Genomic DNA, 17,957 nt, shown 5'->3' on the forward strand with positions numbered 1-17,957 from the left:
TGGCCACCTTGTCACTGTGTCCTCACATCAGGGAGAGGGGACATAAACATTCAGTCTATAGGACAAAGATACACTCCTTAGTGGGTATCAAGGCACTGAATGTTTAAGAACTTCATCACATTCTTACCTGCTATAATATAGCACTGCATCACCAAAACAAACCCATGGGGCAAATAAGTTTGTCTGATGTGATCTGACCTAAGTGAATATACATCCTCACAATTGGCAGGTTCTTCTGGGTGAATATTGATGATCTATCATAATTAGGACTCCTTACTAGCTACTGCACTGTCAGGGGATCTGGAGCAATGAGACCAAGGTTCAGACTGATTTCTGTCAAACACACAAATATTCAGTGGCAATCAGGAGTACCAATTCTCTCTCTCTTTAGGTAACCTCACAGCAATTTTCTCAGAAGTTTCACCCCCAGGCAAAGATGTTAACACTGTTATCACAAATTTTCTTTTCTTTTTTTTGCTGAGGAAGATTGGGCCCTGACGTAATGTCTGCTGCCAATCTTCCTCTATTTTGTACATGGGGTGCTGCCAGAGCATGGCCACTGACTAGTGGTGTAGGTCCACACCCAGCAACTGAACCCAGGTCACAGAGGCAGAGCACGCTAAACTTAACCACTAGGCCACTGGGGCTGGCCCTCACAAATTTTCTTTAAAGAGCTGACAGTAGTTCAGTGAAATTTCCTGGTTCACAAAGTAACGAGCAATGGAGAAAGAGTTTGCATCCAGCCCTGTCTGCCTTCTACAACCTGAGCTCTTCCACATGACACTACTGTGCTCCTCCCTAAAGAAAGACCCCTGGAGCCTGTGGCAGACCGCCAGGCTCTGGGCTTAGCTCTGGCACTGACCAGCTATTTGTTTTGTCCAACTTTTCTAACCTTGCTGAGCTTTAATGGGCACACTTTTGAAAAGAGAGAGGAGAACCAGGTGGTCTCTAAAAACGCTGACAGCCCTGGGAGGTTCTGCCATCCAACGATGCCTTTGCTCATGCTGAAATCTCTGCCTTCAAGGCTTCTTCTTTTTCCACTTTGAGGGCTCGAGTCTGTAGTATTCTTCAAGTCCCATGTTAACAGCCTCCTCTCTGTGAGTCCTCCCCTGTTCTCTCTTCCCATTTTGGAAGTCATCTCTCTTGCACCTGATTTAACTTTTTCCCTAACTGCTCACGGATGTCAAAAGCACAGAGAGCACTGCCGTTTTATTTGTTTTGTGCTATTATTCCAGCAGTTTTTCTGGTCTAGAAATTCTTCATCATCTCAGGCCAATTCTGCCTGCTACACCGGAAGTCCATCTTAATTTTTTACATGTGAAACCTATAACTATGTTTCTTTAACAAGCAAAGTAATCCCGGTTCCTTTGGCCTTTTCTAAAAGGGTATTTTCTCCCTATTAATATCTTCATTGATTTTCTCTGCCTCTCTCCAACTTTCCTCTCTCCCACTCCCTTCCTCCCTCCTTCTTCGTCTTTCTTTCTCTCTCCTTCATTTCTTTCTTTTTAAATGCATAAATTCAACTCAATTTAGCAAGTATTTGTTGAAGTCCACCTATGTTCAGGACTCTATCACTGGCATTATAGAGGTTAAAAAATTCAGAAATAATCTCTCCCCTCAAGGAATTTATAATCTACTCAGAAAGAAATATGCAAAAACTAATTATGACACAATACAATCTAAGAAATGCTTGGGGAACTGGAGAACAATATTTTAAATCAAATAATGAAATACACACACAAAAGCTATCTTAAAAGAAAACGAAAGAAACACAACACATTTTCAAAATTGCATTAGTTTTACTAAAAGAGAACCCAAGATACAAATTAGTTATAATTTGAAAGTTCTTCCAACGTTAATAAAACAGAAAACCAGCCCATTATTATTGTTAGTTCAAAAACTCATTAAATAAATTTATATCTGGAAGACAAAATGACTTTCTTCTATAGTTATTTAAGCAGAAATTAACCTTTCATTTCTGGTATAAAATTTATCTCATTTTTTTGGTTTTTCTTTTGGGGTTGGGTAAGTATTAAGTGGCATTTAGCGGACCCCCCAGCGCTCTATGACAATGTTTATAAGGTAGTTTGCTTTATGTGGAAGAACCTCAAAGGGTGACGCTATGACGAAATGGCGAGAAGCTATTTACCATCCCAGGCAGTCCAGCAGATATTCTTGGCTCTAACAGGCCAAAGACTGCCTTTCCCATGGTTTATATTCCCCAATTCTAGAACAGGCAGCTTTAGAATCCTTGGAATCTAAGCTATGGTAGAGACTTCCTTCAGTGACCCCATCTTGGCCAGAGCTACACTCCTCAGTCAGTTGAACCACCGCAGAGGCCACTATCTCCCTCCCTGGCAGAGACCAAAGGCAATTTCATTCATTTCTCTGTTTGTCTCAAATGAGCTATTCTGTATTTTATAACCGCCACAAAAAAAAAATAGGTCTTCATACATCTGTTAATATATTAGGTTAACAATATAATCAGTGTTATTAATTTACTTTCGTATTGAAGAAATAGAAATAGTCCAAATGACATTACCTACGTAACATAATACAATTCTAGCATTTGGTATTATAACACTTTCGTTGCTGATTTTTGTCACCAAGATCACGTGTCTCAAACATTAGACAGTACACTTACTGAAATAAATCAAAATAATGCAAAAATGTGGTCCAAGCACACATATGTAAACATAAATAATTATGCACATATATGAGTGGAGGATGAAGAAACAGAGGTTGTCATTCCACGGCCCCTCCCGCTCACTTTACAATATCCTACTGTCAAATTGAATTACATTTCTTTTCTCCGCATAACCAAAAGCCTACATATTAAAATATCTCACACATTGAAAAGTAACTTAGTACAAAACTCAGCGAGCAACTGCTCTGCTGAAAACAATTTTGGATAATTATTGTCACTATACTGGCATTGTTCATCTGTAGCGTCAGTCATATACATCTTTATAATGTTCCAATTCATCAGCTTGAAAAACCTAGACAGTATGTAAGTGAAACCCACTAGAACTCTCCCATTATTAACAAGAGGAAACATAAATACAACCTCCTCTCTCTTCCAGGGTGTCCTTAGCAAGATTTGCAATGCATTTTATTATTATATTCACATAAACTGTGCAAAAGGAAATTTAAAGTACAACATAGACGTTGATTTATTTCTACTCCTTTTCAACGTTTCTTCTGATGTGGCTTTGAAATAATGAGTAACACCATATTTTAGTCAATAAAATCAATATTCTGTTTTCAAGAAGTGAATTATAGAAAATTTTAAAATTAATAACAGAAAAATAATACATTGGCTGGGATTCTGTGTATTTCAAAAATCCTGTCAATGGCATAAATATATTTTAGGACTATGACACAAGAAGAATTTTATTTGGCTTATGAGTGTATTTTTATCTCTGCATATTCTATTTTGAGGAACATTGATGGAATGGTTTGCTTCAGCCAGAAACGTTTTTTAGAAAATCAAACAAAGTTTAGGGTCTTTTTCTCTTTATAAATGCAAAAATGTTAGCTGCAGAAGCTTTATATAGTACAGAAAAGTGGAAAGAAAAATAATTGCCCATAATCCCACTAACTATTAATAATATTTTTGGTACAATTTCTTTTGGGTTTTTAATGCATAATTTTTCTTCTGGTGTTATTTTTCCCCCATGGTTAGCATAATGCAATTTGGCATCTCTTCTTTTCACCTTTTCTTCAGCTTTAGGTGCAAGGAAAGGAACGTTAGAATGATATTCAAACCCCCAGCTCTGCCTCTGACTAGATTTTGTCACTGTGGCAAATCACTTATTTCTCTAAGCTTTAAGTTGCTCATCTATAAAATGGGGATAATATTGATATTTGTCTGTTGTGATCTGACCTAAGTGAATATATGTCCTCACAATTGTCACGTTCTTTCGGGTGAATGTTGGTGATCTATCATGAGGACTCGTCTCCAGCTACCGCGCTGTCAGGGGATCTGGAGCAATGAGAACAGGCCCAGAGCGATTTCTGTCAAACACACGAATATTCAGCGGCAATCAGGAATACCACTTCTCTCTCTTTTAGGGAACCTCACAGCAGTTTTCTTGGAAGTTTCACCTCCAGGCACAGGGTCAGCTCTCCTTCTAGCTGGAGCAGATGATGACGTCTAAAGCGCTACTCTAGAGACATTAGGACCTGGCCCTCTGGATTCAGTACACCATTCGGGTAAGTTTGCAGGTGTCTATAAAATACATCTAGCCAGCCCTGGTGGGCTAGTGGTTAAGATTTAGCGCTGTTACCACCGTGAAGGAACCTCGGCTTGGATTCGTTTCCCTGTCAGAGGACCACCCAGTCTGTTGGTTGTCATACTGTGGAAGCTGCGTGTTGCTGTGGTTCTGAAAGCTATGCCACTGATATAGTCCTCTCTTCCTCCTCCTACTCATTATTGAAAAAAAGCTGTTTCCTTAGAGAAGACTCTCTTTTCCCACAGACGATCCCTCTAATTCCGAAGAGGCTGTGGGTGGTGCAGCTTGAGCAGCAGAGCTGCTTGTCGCACAGCCTGGGCATGCTGCAGAAACCTTTCCTACGCCATGCTTCCCTCACCGCTCACAGCCTTTTGTGTCACTTGGGAAATGAGTTAGAATCATTTTTCAATCCTGGCATATACTCCCTATAAAAGCTGAAGTGGCCTACCAGGCACTGTGCTTCCTTCTAAATGGCAGGAGGTACAACACGCAGCAATTTGTTCTTTATTTCTGAGGGGATATCCCAACACGCCCCTGACACTGGAGTCCTATAACCTACACCGATGAGGACAAGACCCTGAACTTTCATAGGGTTTATTTCTTCCTTTCTGGCCTTTAATGTACTTGCAGATTCTTACTTACCTGGTCCAATTAACATATAATGGATTTAACGGACCAATGTGATGTTCTGCCGATCGTCTCAATAGTCCAGGTCCTTCTGACTGTTATGACAGAAGAGGACAGCTGACAGAGGTCTGGAGCAAGACCATAAATGTTTACTCTTATCAATCTCAAGTGAATACAAACTATTTCTGTCTCTTTTCCTGATAGGGTTGGAAAAGGATGAATTCACCAGATCAATGGCTGGGTACTATACACCTTAGGCCACTCTGGCAAAGATGCCACATCTGGCACTGTTCACTCTCATACTTCAGGATTTGTCCAGTTTACATAGAAAGTGATTGGGACCACCAATTCTGCATCCTTCAGTTTAAGGCAGCAGTAATCTCTGCCATTCTCCATGGGAATTGTGATTTACTATTTTGGTAGGGGATATGGGAGCAGTCTTAGAGGCTGCCACTTGGCTTTCTCCCTCATGGTAACTCTTATTCCACAGACCAAGGAATCAATGTGGAGGTTCTTCCAACTGCTGAGTATGCCTGTTGCAATTATTCATTTAGAAATGGGAAAATGATCACTGGTGGTTCTGTGGATCGTTATAAGTAGGACCTGGGCCAAGATTCCACTTATTGTCTGACTCCCAAATACTCATACTCAAACAGGAGAGTTATGTTGCTACTCTGTAGGTCCTTTTGTGAAAGCACAGGGGAATCATTACCGTGTGGCTTTCACTGCTCATTCTCCCGGGAACTCAACCTCTGTTTCATTAAGTGGGTTCTGGGTTCAAAAACAGGCTCATTGTTTGGAAACTAGGCAAGCGGTCTTGACTTTTTATTAGGGACTTCCTTCAATCTCCCGACTATCTTTGATTTCTCTTGACTGTGCACATTTAGAAATATCTATGCTGGCTGCTACCTGTCTTTCTCCTTAAGATACTATATTCTATTAATCATCTTCATAACTCTCTATATTCCTAAATTAGCAAAATTCAAAAAGGCTATTTGAAAGGGATACTGATTGACAAGCACTGTGAAAGGTCTGAGACTTTACCTTACTTGTAAGCTAACTAGTTACCCAACCACAATTTCATGAATGCCTGTTGAAGATGCAAGACTTTGGGGTCAAAGAAATAAGACAGTTTATTACTCACAGCAATAGCAGTAGTAGCCAGGGTATCAGCAACTTTTGTGCTGGTTTCCTAAGCCCCAATTCCCAAAGGGTAATGCAAAGGGAATCAGATGATACTTGCATATGCAGCAGGATGTGTTATAGGAAAGGAACTCTGAGCTTAGGGAACCTGAATCTTTTATAATGGGCAACAAGATGCCTGTCCTTTGTTCCTCGAAGGAGACATTATCTTTATTATACTAGACAGTAAGCATGCCTGCCCTTTACTCTGGAGGGAAACACTATCTCTACCTTCCAAGGCTGTTTGCTATACAGGTAACCTTGAAAAGACAGTTGAAACAAAGAACAGACAGTGCCTCACTTCTCAAGATATGGAGAAATATGAGACACGCATGGAGAATTGTGTCCCAAAACTGATAATACACTTTGAAAAATTTCACAGCATTTGTTCAGTAAAATATGTAGGATCTAAAGTGTTGATCCAGGGAAGCAAACTCTTAATTAAGGGATCATAGTATTTATCTAGGAGAGTAATTTGTTAACGATTCCTTTGTTAATTGAGGTTTTTAAGTTTTGGATTATGTGACTACATTTTATTGATCATGGAGAGATTCTTTTTCTTTTTCTTTTTTTTTTTTCTTGAGGAAGATTAGCCCTGAGGTAACATCTGTGCCCATCTTCCTCTCCTTTATATGTGGGATGCCTGTCACAGCACGGCATGCCAAGCAGTGTCATGTCCGCACCTGGGATCCGAACCAGCGAACCCCGAGAAGCAGAACGTACAAACTTAACCGCTGCACCACCGGGCTGGCCCCTATTTTTCTTGACTCTACTGAAATTATATTATTATACTCTTTTGAATTTAAGATCTCAAAGATTACAAGACGTATAATTACTCTATTTACCACTAAGAAAAAAAATTGTCTAATAATTATATGTTGCAATGCTTTCTCATCACATCTGTTGTAAACTGGTTAATGACTTTAAATTAAGGAAAATGTATGTGTCTTACAATCAATGAAATATGCATTTATTTATTGTCTTTCTTTCCCAGCCTGAACTAAAACTCAAGAGGAAGATAGAGATTTTGTCTATAGTGATCATCAATATGTACCCTAGAACAATGTCTGGCACATAATATAAAATATTTGTTGAATTAATACATGAAAAATTATAGGCTTTATCTCCTCCACCTTCTTTCTCTCCTCACCCCCAACTTTGGTCTACAATAGTAGTTCTCAAATCTACCTACATATAGAATCAACTAGGGAGCTTTAAAAATATGCCAATGACTGGGCTCTATCTAGACTAATTAAGTAAGAATTTCTTGGAACAAGATGTAGACACAAGCTTGCTGTCAAAGCTGTCAGGTGAGTCTAATGCACACTGAGAAGTACAGAATCGCTGATCCATGCTATGCCGTTAATAACATGTACACACGCAGCAGCCATGCATCTCTGCATTGCATCTGCTTCTCCGTATGTAGACACTTGATCACTTGCTGGATGAGAAAAAGCCTTCTAAAGGAAATCATTGATATTCCTTCAAAAAATAATAATCCAATATGGGTGTATAATACATCCTTATTAGCCATCTCATTTGATCCTCAAACAGGTGAGGAAGGTAGAGCAAATATTATCATCTCAAAAACTGGAAAAATCTGCATCTCAGTGATTTACTCAAAGGAAAGGGAAGGCTGTGCACAGATTTTCTTCTTCTCTTTTATGATCTCAAAAAGAACCATCTAAATTATCATTTTATCTCTATATTCGAACAGCATTTCCTAATCAATGTGTCAGCATTAGCAAAACACTGAGGGAAGATCTGATGACCACGAGCACTTTGACAAATGCTCACTGAATGTTGACCTGTTTCTTGGGTGCCTGCAGTGTTTCAGCTGCTGTTCTAAGGCAAGCTGAGCCTTCCCTGAGCCTTTCACTCTGCGCAGGCAACCTGTACCTTTCCCACGCTCCCGCCTCCCACCACCCTCGTGACCTTTCTTTGACTATCCCAGTTCAAGCTGGCGCTCTAGGTACATCAAACAACACAAGTCTATTCACACTATTCTATTGTTTGAAAGATGGTTAATTTTCTTTTGAACTACAATGTCTTACTTTCTTCATGCTTCAAGTCATGATTCTGTGCTCTTTCCTTTCCCTTGTTAGCTTTTAAGCTGTGAGTTTGGGGCCCCTTGAAAACAGATTGAAACATGCTAAGAATAGTATCCAATTAACCATGGGAGGAGTAAAACTTGAGAACTGGGGTCAATTTTGTTTTTCGTCTTTTCAGAGAAATCAAAGTCCCTATATCTCTAATGTGTTAGAAAACATTTTTCCTTGAGGGTGAAGAGAGCCATTAAACTCTCATTATCATTTTATAAACTTAGAAACATTTGCTAGAGTTATAAGAGGGTTAGTTCCAGCAAAGGGAAAATCTGCACTAAATGATTTATGCCCATAAATGAATGGGACTTACAAGAAACCATTTTCCTGAAACAACCGTAAAAGACTCCTGGAGTCAAAAGTCACCATGATGAAAATGTAGGCAAAATAGGTAGTCTGTTCTAACGATCTTTAGCGATAGACCTAATTTCCTCCTAATTTATAACATTATTAAAAAGTTAACAGGATATCAGCCATCCCTGGAAACCTTTAATCCCAAGGATTTATATTACATAATTAAGGTCCTCAATAAAGAATTTAACGTCATTCATAGGCATTTAAATTTATACAGAAACAATAATTCTCTCCTTTGGTTTTTATGCAGTTTATTTTTAAATTTGAGATGAGGCTGGGGATGCAGGATCCATCGTCTCTAAGTACATATTTAAAACCATTTCACAAACATATGTTCTGTTTTACAAAACATTTCGCAAACACTGTTCCATTTAGACTCTCAACATGTTCCAAACATGTTCTTTGGAGATACTGTATACTATTGTATACTATTTCCTTCCTGTGCAAATGTTCACTATCACCTCGAAGGTTCTAATACGACATACAGTGAATTGGGCGACCATACACACGTTTGCCTAGAGCAATCCTTGTCCTTTTCATAGCAACCACAAAAATCACTTGCAGGAAGTAAGTGTGGTAGAAGGAAATGAAGACACAGTCAGGTACATAGGAGAAGGAACCAGTGCGGCCTATCTTTTTTGGGTTGAGGACATTGTTAAACCACAGCTATGGAGTATCTGGTCTACCATCCTCCATGAGTGGCGGAACCAGGCCTCTCACAATTTTCCCATCTCAGCTGTACCTTAACAAATACACTGGGTGGATTATGGCTGCAATCCATAGCAGCAGGGTTTGCACGCCCCTACGTTATTGACCTAAATTCACTTCCTCCCACTGCTTACCACCTATTATCACCCTTAAATATTGCTGGTCAATGCCAAAAAAAAGCACTGCCCAGTAGCCAGTGGTGGAGTTGCCCTCACACAAGCTTTGTGGTTACCCAGCCTCCATTTCAATTCCCCACTGGCCTTGGCTGGGTTGAGGGAAGACAACATGAAAATCAGGGTAATTCCACTGCTGTAGGGTGGTGGGTTTTTGTCTGTGGCAGTAGATGTCCCAGGGAGTGTAGTTGGTCTGAGAAGTTGACAGCAGCAGAGGATTCCTCTTTGGAGAAAAGAACACATGACCAGGGGATGCTCAAGGTAACTATCATTTTTGCTCAGGCCAGTGTCCTTTTTGATGGGATAAAAGAGAGGAAGACAAACTTGTATCATGATCACTGTCAGAGGACCTTGCAGAGAGAAACAAACCCACATAATATCAAAGACACATCACTACAATTCAAATTCTTCAAATATTTTGTTTTTCCATCTGATCTACTTTTAATGGCAAACTCAACTCCAGAGAAAATCTTTACACTAGCCAAACAAAAACCATTGATTACACTGAAATAGACAAACAATTCCTGACAATAAGAAAACCAACTACCATCTCAAACAATTTGTTTGTAACTAATAAGTTACCCAGTGTTCTCTGGAAACCATTTTCTGGAGAATATTCGGGCCCCAAAAAGACCTTCCAATATTGTCCCATATCATTCTTAAATATTTATATGCACTAGTTTTCCCTGTAACGATAGCTAACACTTATACAAAGCTTCCTGTGTCCAAGCACAGTTCTAACATTTAATCCTCCTAACAGTCTTTGGAAATAGATATAAATACTACTGCCCCCATTTACAGACGGGAAAACTGAGATGCAGAGAAGTTTACTAACCTGGCTGGTAAGTAGCAGTCTGTCATGCCCTTACTTACCACACTGCCCCTCCCTCTTTGTAATATGGTGTATCTTTATTTGAAATCTTTCGAGGAAAAGTACTATATCTTTTTTGTCTTCCTTTTTCTAACATCTCATACCCTTCCTTACATACTGCAAGCAATCAAGAATGGATGTGATAAATATTTTAATCAATACTAATCATGTTTCAGATAAATGAAAGACCAGTATTCCACAAAGATGTGCCTAGGGCATAGGAAAAGTTCAATAAATATTCGTTGATTCTTTCTGATAAACTGTGCGGAGATTCTGCCAGCATTTCCTTAAAATAGTATCATTAAGTTGCTTCCTAATTCTTTAGTTGGATAAAATTCAATAAAAATTAAACAAAATACTTCCCAAAGAAAATTGCTCAACTGACAGTTGAAGTACACGAATACCAAAAATAGATTCTGAGCCATTTTTCTTTTTAACTGTTAATTTTTTCTTTGCAATGGTTAAGGCTCTGTACTGGGTTGAATAGTGTCCCCCCAAAATTTGTGTCCACCCAGACCCTTAGAATATGACTATATTTGGAAATAGGGTCTTTTCAGGTGTAATTAGTTACGATGAAGTCATACTGGATTAGATTGGGCCTTAAATCCAATGACTGGTGTCCTTGAAGAAGGCAATGGACATATACAGGGAAAACGCCACGTGATGACAGAGGTAGATTTTGGGGTGATGCGTCTACAAGCTAAGGAACACCACGGATTGCTGGCAACCACCAGAAGCCAGGAGAGAGGCATGGAACAGATTCTCCCTCAAAACCACCAGGAGGAAGCGCAGACACCTTTATTTCAGTCTTCTAGCCTCCAGAACTGTGAAAGAAGAAATTCCTATTGTTTTCAGTCACCCAGTTTGTGGTCTTTTGTTATGGCAGCCCAAGGAAACTAAACTAATGGAGACACTAACGTCAAATTTTAATATTTGTTCATTGTTAGCTAGAAATTTGCTGTTGCCACGATTGTTTAGACATTAGCAAGAAAAACTATTTTATAACTATCACTCTTCATATTTCTGTTGTAAACATACATGGTCTTAATTTATTTAAAATCATCACTTTTCAAAGCAGTTTTTAAATATTTTGTTTAAGCTTTTGAATAAGCTTAATCTCTGCCAGTTAATTACTTGTTGCTATGCATGATGTGAAACTAGTACTATATTTTCTCCATTAACATTAACAATAGATTGTTTCATTCCTGCCTGACAGATAATGGTGTAGGCTTCTCATATTGTACAATCAATTTGATAGAACCTTTAGTGAAAGGCAAGGCAGAGCTGTTCCCATTGTCTCTTCAAAATGACGGCTTTTCCTTCTTGGTTGTTCATAAAGAGAATGCAACAGCTTTGGAAATAATTTTAAAAGCTACATTCAATCCATTCATTAATAAAATGTTAAATTATTGAATAATGAATTTGGCAATAATTTCACTAAGTTGACAAAAGAAAAAAAATTGCTAAAGTCAGTTCTGACTATATGAAGCCATTTGTAATTACACAAAAATAATTTAACTATTTGTTTTATTTGCTCACATAAATCCCTTCCTTTTTACCCAGGAATATTTTCAGTTTGAAATAAGAAGGACAAAGAAAAATTATTAGTATTTAGATTTTGCTTCTGATACCACTTGGCGACTGCATTAAATTCTGAAAATGTAATTCAGATATACTTTACAATAGTGACAACATTAATTAAGGCTAGAACTACTAAATTTTTTCCTATTTTAGCAATATCTTGGCTTTCTAAGAAATACCACTTAAGAAGCTAAGAGTATTTCCAAGCAACAGGGAGAAATATGTGATTTTCAATCAGTCCAAAAGTAATATTTACAGTTGCAATATTTTTCAAATTTTACATTTGGGACTTAGGTGTATTTGAATCACTAAAAAAGCTTACTTGCTCTTGGCATCATCTATACGTTTACACATATCCTGGAACGGTATCCCTGGGGAAATAACATAGAGAAAGACATGAGAGAAGAGTGTGAGATGAAGGTGCTCACTAGCTCTTTATTCTAGCCATCGAAATATGAACAACAGTTCATTAATTTTTCATACGTAAGGTAAAGGCAAGATTATAGTTTCTAAGCACAAAAAGAAGTATTCGAGAGGCAGTATAATAATTGAATGATTTCCGCTCAAATTGTGTTCTAGGAAATATATACAAGTAAACGTTATAGTCCCGCTTAATTCATCAATTTTATATGTGGATGAGGCTGCTGAGTTACCTCTTCATGAAAACAGACCCTATCCTCTTAGCAGGCTCTCGTACACATAGTATTAATGCTACACTATGAAGTTTTCATGGAATATATTTCCTAATGGCTATGGCCATTTTAAATGGCTATTGAGAGTTCCGTTTTAAATGAGGACACTCTTTAGAACATAGACATTATATAAAAATTATTACTCATATCCAGCCATAGAATGTTTTCGTTTCAAAGCTATCTGAAAACAAAAAGTATAACATTAAGATTCCTTTCAGAAGCCAGTTCCTGGCTTAGTATAAACTTTGTCTTATTTTTCACTCTTATGATATCAAATTTAAAAAAGGAATGGGATGTTGGCCAGTGGACAGCTGGTCCTTCGCCTGGATCTTGGCTCGCAGCATCTTGACTTTACCAGGCTGCTGGTATAAGAAGAATGGGTGGTGGGTGCAGAGCAAGGGACCACAGCCAAGGGGGCCAAGCTTGCCTATAAACACGGAGCATACACATCAGTTCAAAAGCTGAGAACAGACCACAGGGAAACACCCAAAGGATTAAAGCCACATATGCCTCTGCTGTGCCATGTGCATAGGCACACTATTTACGAATTCAGCTGTCTGTCCTCAAAAACCGGGAATATTTATAGATGTAGAGCTGCAGTCATGGTCTCCATTCCGTTAGCCTTGACGGTGCCCATGAGCCTTCCTACAGCTCAGAGGCAATAGAGGCCAAGGTCCTATGAAAAGGGAGAACAGAAGAGGCTCCCCAGGGCTGTTAAAACCCATTCCAAAGTTGGGGTACAGAATAAAGTTACCAACTCCTTTAAGAAATCAGAGTCAGCAATCTATTGGGATGAAAGTAGCTACTCCTAAGGTTTGCAAGGATCATAATCTTTGAACGCAATATATATACTTTTTACTTTACTCACAGCTGAAGGCAAACAAGGTGTGCGGGCTTTAGGCAAATCCATCTGCAGCCCTCCTTCCTCATCCCCCAGCCTCGAAGCAGCCAGCATCCTCTGGCTCTTACTCAGCAGCAGATTCAGTAATATGCACGTTAGTGACCTGAGATTTTGTGGAGGTGGGTGAACTGCTTCACCCACCCAGAACCCTGCGCCAAATCATTCATTCCTGATTGAGGACTTCAGGTCTTCAAGTTCTAGTGTTCAGGTAAGGACGTTTCAAATATTGGAAAGCTGGTTAGCAAAAAAAAGAAGAAACCAATAACAACAAGAAGGGAAAAGAACAAGTAGGAAGTACCTCTATGGTTCATTGAAGTTACAGCAGCCCAGTGAGATATTGCACTGGAGATACTCCCAGAGGCCAGGAAAAGGGCCCCAGGGCGTCCAGACACAGATGCTCCTGACCCGGGCTGTCCTGTGGTGTAACCAAGTGGTAGTATGCAAGAGTCAAAACTTCAATGTGAGTGTACACATTAAATTCAAATGCGTTTTCAAAGTGAGAAGCCAAGATTTCCTTTTGCAGTCCCCTCCTGCGTGACCTCAAGCAGACTTAAACCTATATTTCCAGGTTCAACACTGGCATTTCTTCCCTTTCTAAATGTACATTACAGCTGATTTTCCTCCCGATCCAGTTTCCTTCTTATTAAACATGGATTGTGCTCTTTAGCCACCTTAGGAATTTTGTCACACTTCAAATAACATATTTCTCCTGCTGTTGGAGGAGTCTTCAAGGGGATGTGGCCGCTGGTTGATCTGTGAGCTGGTCCCAGGCAAGCAGGGGTCCCTCACACCCGCATCTGTCCTTGGAAGGTACATTCTGTCCACCATTCCCACACTAGGAGCTATTTCAAGGGTACAGCCTTGAGAGAGTAAGGCGTTGAGGCCATCTGGACAGGATACATGACTCAACCCAGTTAAGGCCTCTATATAAACTTTTAAGATTCTGTGGAGCCGGTGTGGACATCTACTCATCTTGTAGCCATCCAAGACAAGCCTTGTATGTCAGTTCCCTTGCTTATTAAACCTACCGCCTACCAATCTGGAGTGGCCTGCCTCTGTCATGGGTCTGTCCTTGCCTGCCGTGTACGGGGGCCAGTTTCGGATTTCAACTGGGAACTCCTGGGTTGCAAACCAACACCTGCTTTACTCTCAGGATTAGCAGGCTTTTCAATCTAAAAGCCATCCCGGAGACTTAAATCAATTGAACTACCCTAATTTAACCACAAACATTGCATCAGGGTCGCTGTGCTTTCCTCCATGTCTTGGAAAATTTCTGGTCTTGGCTTGAATAGAAAACTTCTGGTCTTGGGCTAAATAGCACATGTTCGTGAATGAGAACTGCTGTCCAGGTTGCGAATAAAGAACAGGGCTGGCTGCCATGAGACAACCGCCCTCCAGGGTCCCCGCCCCAATCACAGAAGCGAGAGGCAGAACGAAGTAGCTGCTTTGCCTTGTGGTTGACTTCTCGGTGTTCACTTGCATTTTGCACGATTTACATGTCTGTACATAGAGCATATGTTTCCATGTCTCTAAAGTTTTAGAAAGTTCCCTAGTGAATATCTGAATAAACGCTGCTTAGTTTGCTAGGTCCCCAGATGCCCTGGGATGCCCTGGACGTGGGTTAATGGCGAGAAATTCAACCAGGGCTGTTTATGTGTTTGTGTGGCCATGCCTGTGCACTGAGACTGTTTGCACAATTTTTTTCTTAGTGAAGATAATCGTCTCCTTTTCCTCATATGCTGTTGGTTTTCCACAAGGCAAATCCATAAAAGTGACACTCTCCTGATCATTTTAAAATCAGGCTGTGGACAGGGCAGATCAGCTTGGATTACTTCTCAGTTCCCGTTGGCCAGACAACTGCTTACTTTATTCTTCTGCCTCCAGCCAGAGTGTCCCAAATCACTGGAGATTAAAGAATTTATACTGTTTTTAAGTTCTTTGAATATTTCATATATTGAAAGTTCTGGTAAGACCTGCCTACCACGCAACATCATTCTAAGGAAAAAGACAATAAATTCAGGGTTAGTCTTCTGGCCTCCGAGCTAAGAAACAGCTCGGGGCTTCCATGTCCAGCCTCTTCCTCAGTGAGTCTTAAATGTGGATGAAGGGAAAAGAACCTTAGGAGTTGTGCACATCTGATGAGGATTCGGTGATCCCAAGCACAGCCTGAAGGCTGCTGCCATTATTCCCATTTTACGAGGGAGCAAATGGAAACACATAAAGATCAGGAAACCTGCCTAACTTCAGAAAGTTAGAGAATGGTGCAGCCAAGAGACGAATTCCTATCCATCTCCTTGTCTCCTTGCCTCATGGCGGGAAGGAGCAGAGACACCTGTTGGGATTCTCCCAGAATATTCAAATTGTGATGTTCTCACCATTATATGCATTATGATAGCGAGATACTGAGTCAGGACCAACACTGCCATGGAATAGAATAAAATAGGAAGGGCACAAGTTCTTCTTGAAACTTCTGCTTCATTTATATGATATATACACACATATCCATGCACACTGTTTTGTGAAATAAAATGTATTTATTGCTTCCTGTGATCCTACTCAGAAATGAAACCAATTAAACTGCCAAATTACTCTCCTTTTGGGATTCTTCGTTATCCTATAAAAACCACACTTTATCGGTTTGAGAAACATTGTTTTGAGGCAAAACAATTGCATTGTGAGTTTTTTCTCCAAGAGCAGAGATTAATAGAAGTATTGATGCGTGCAATTGCCCACTGCAATCTTCTGAAGTTCCCCCAGTGTGAATCTGAGAGGAAGCTATATCTCACTATTACAGTATTCATAATTTTCCTTGAAAGACTTCAGCATTGACAATATGGTGTATTCTATACATGGATGTGTGCATATGTGTGGTTAGAGGAGGTTGTTAACTTAGGAAGATAACACTAACAGGGCCCCAACTGTGCAGGAACATCCCAGAGATGGTGGATCAGCTCTTGAAAGAATCTAATGCAGTGACTCCCAACCCTGCTGTATGCTAGAATCATCGGAGGCTTTTAAAAAGAATTAAAAGTTGTGATATTTTTTTAATTATCATACAAGATTAACCATTTCTCCCCTTTTGTTGTACAGTTCTTTGAGTGTTAATACATGTATAGATTTTTGTAACACTCTCACAATCAGAACACAGAAGAGTTTCACCATCCACAAAACTCCCTCATGTATCCTATCCCTTTAGGGTCACACCTCCCCGCCACCCTAACCCCTGGCAATCATGATTTGTTGAGAGGCTCTTAAAAACTGCCAGTGCCCAGGCTCCATCCTCAGAGTTTCTGATTTAATTTGACTGGGGACGGGGCTGGGGTCTTTGTTAAGTTTCTTCAGTGGCTCTCTATGTGCATCCGGGGCTGAGAAACTGGGGCTTTCGTCAATGTCCATCCTTAAGAGGCTGCTGCCACAAGATCTTCTACTCTCTTCAGCTTAAATCAGCACTAAGTGTTTTGTTAGACAGCATCATGAATATTAAAGATTTTTTTTTTCCATTCTGGAAATGAATGGTGCTCAAAATATGTGGGGGAGCTGGTGTGAGTCCTGCATAGGTACCTCCCCGCTTCTACAAAGAGGGCTGAGCACCTGGCGAGCCCAGCACCCACTGCAGAAGGGCCGGGGCCTCTTAAGGGAAGACTGGCGGGCACAGGATGTGACCAGAAGTTTCGCTGAATTTTGTCCCTGGAATATTACAGCATCTGTCCTAAGCAAATCCTTCACGCCCCGTGCCTGTCTAGCATGCCTAAAAGGATAGGGATCCGTGACTTTATTGAGACTTCAGAAAAGTTTAACGTCTGTTTCTGCTTGCCTGTAAATATTTGCTTTGCAAATTTGGTCTGAGACTTGCTTTCATTGTAATTTACCATCTGGCAGAGAGATGTTGGGGAGGCAACATTACTCTTTCCACCTTCTCACTTGGAAAGCAGCAGTTCTCAGTTTCAGCTGCACCTTACAATCACCTGGGAAACTTTTTAAATCCTGATGCCCAGACTATACCCTGGTGCAATTAGTTCAGAGTTTCTAGGAGTGGGACCCAGGCATCACTATTTTGGAAATTCTCCAGGTTGAGAACCACTGTATTCGAGGCTACTAATATCTGCCAAGAATAATCTAATAATTTTGAAAGAATAAATTGTCTTAAATTTATTCAACTCATTAAGTTGAACTCCATCCTCCCTTGCCAACACTTCTAGGTCTGGCTTCCAGCACAGCAACTGGCTAGATGCCCAGTTACACCACGCAGCTATACATCATCTTCACCACTGGTCACTCCACTTTGAGACATAAACACCCCTTAGAAGATGTATGAGTTATCTACTGCTCTATAACCAATTACCCCAAAACCTAAAAGAATAAACATTTGTTATATCAAGTTTGTATGGGCCATGAATCTGGGAACGACTTATCTGGATGGTTCTGGCTCAGGGTTCCTAACGAGGTTACAATCAAGTTGTAGACTGAAGGCTTGACTGGAGCTGGAAGATCTCCTCCAAACTCACTCATGGGGCTGGTTGGCAATAGGTCT

Source organism: Equus przewalskii, chromosome 18 (assembly GCF_037783145.1).
Source record: "Equus przewalskii isolate Varuska chromosome 18, EquPr2, whole genome shotgun sequence".
NCBI classification, from domain to species: domain Eukaryota; kingdom Metazoa; phylum Chordata; class Mammalia; order Perissodactyla; family Equidae; genus Equus; species Equus przewalskii.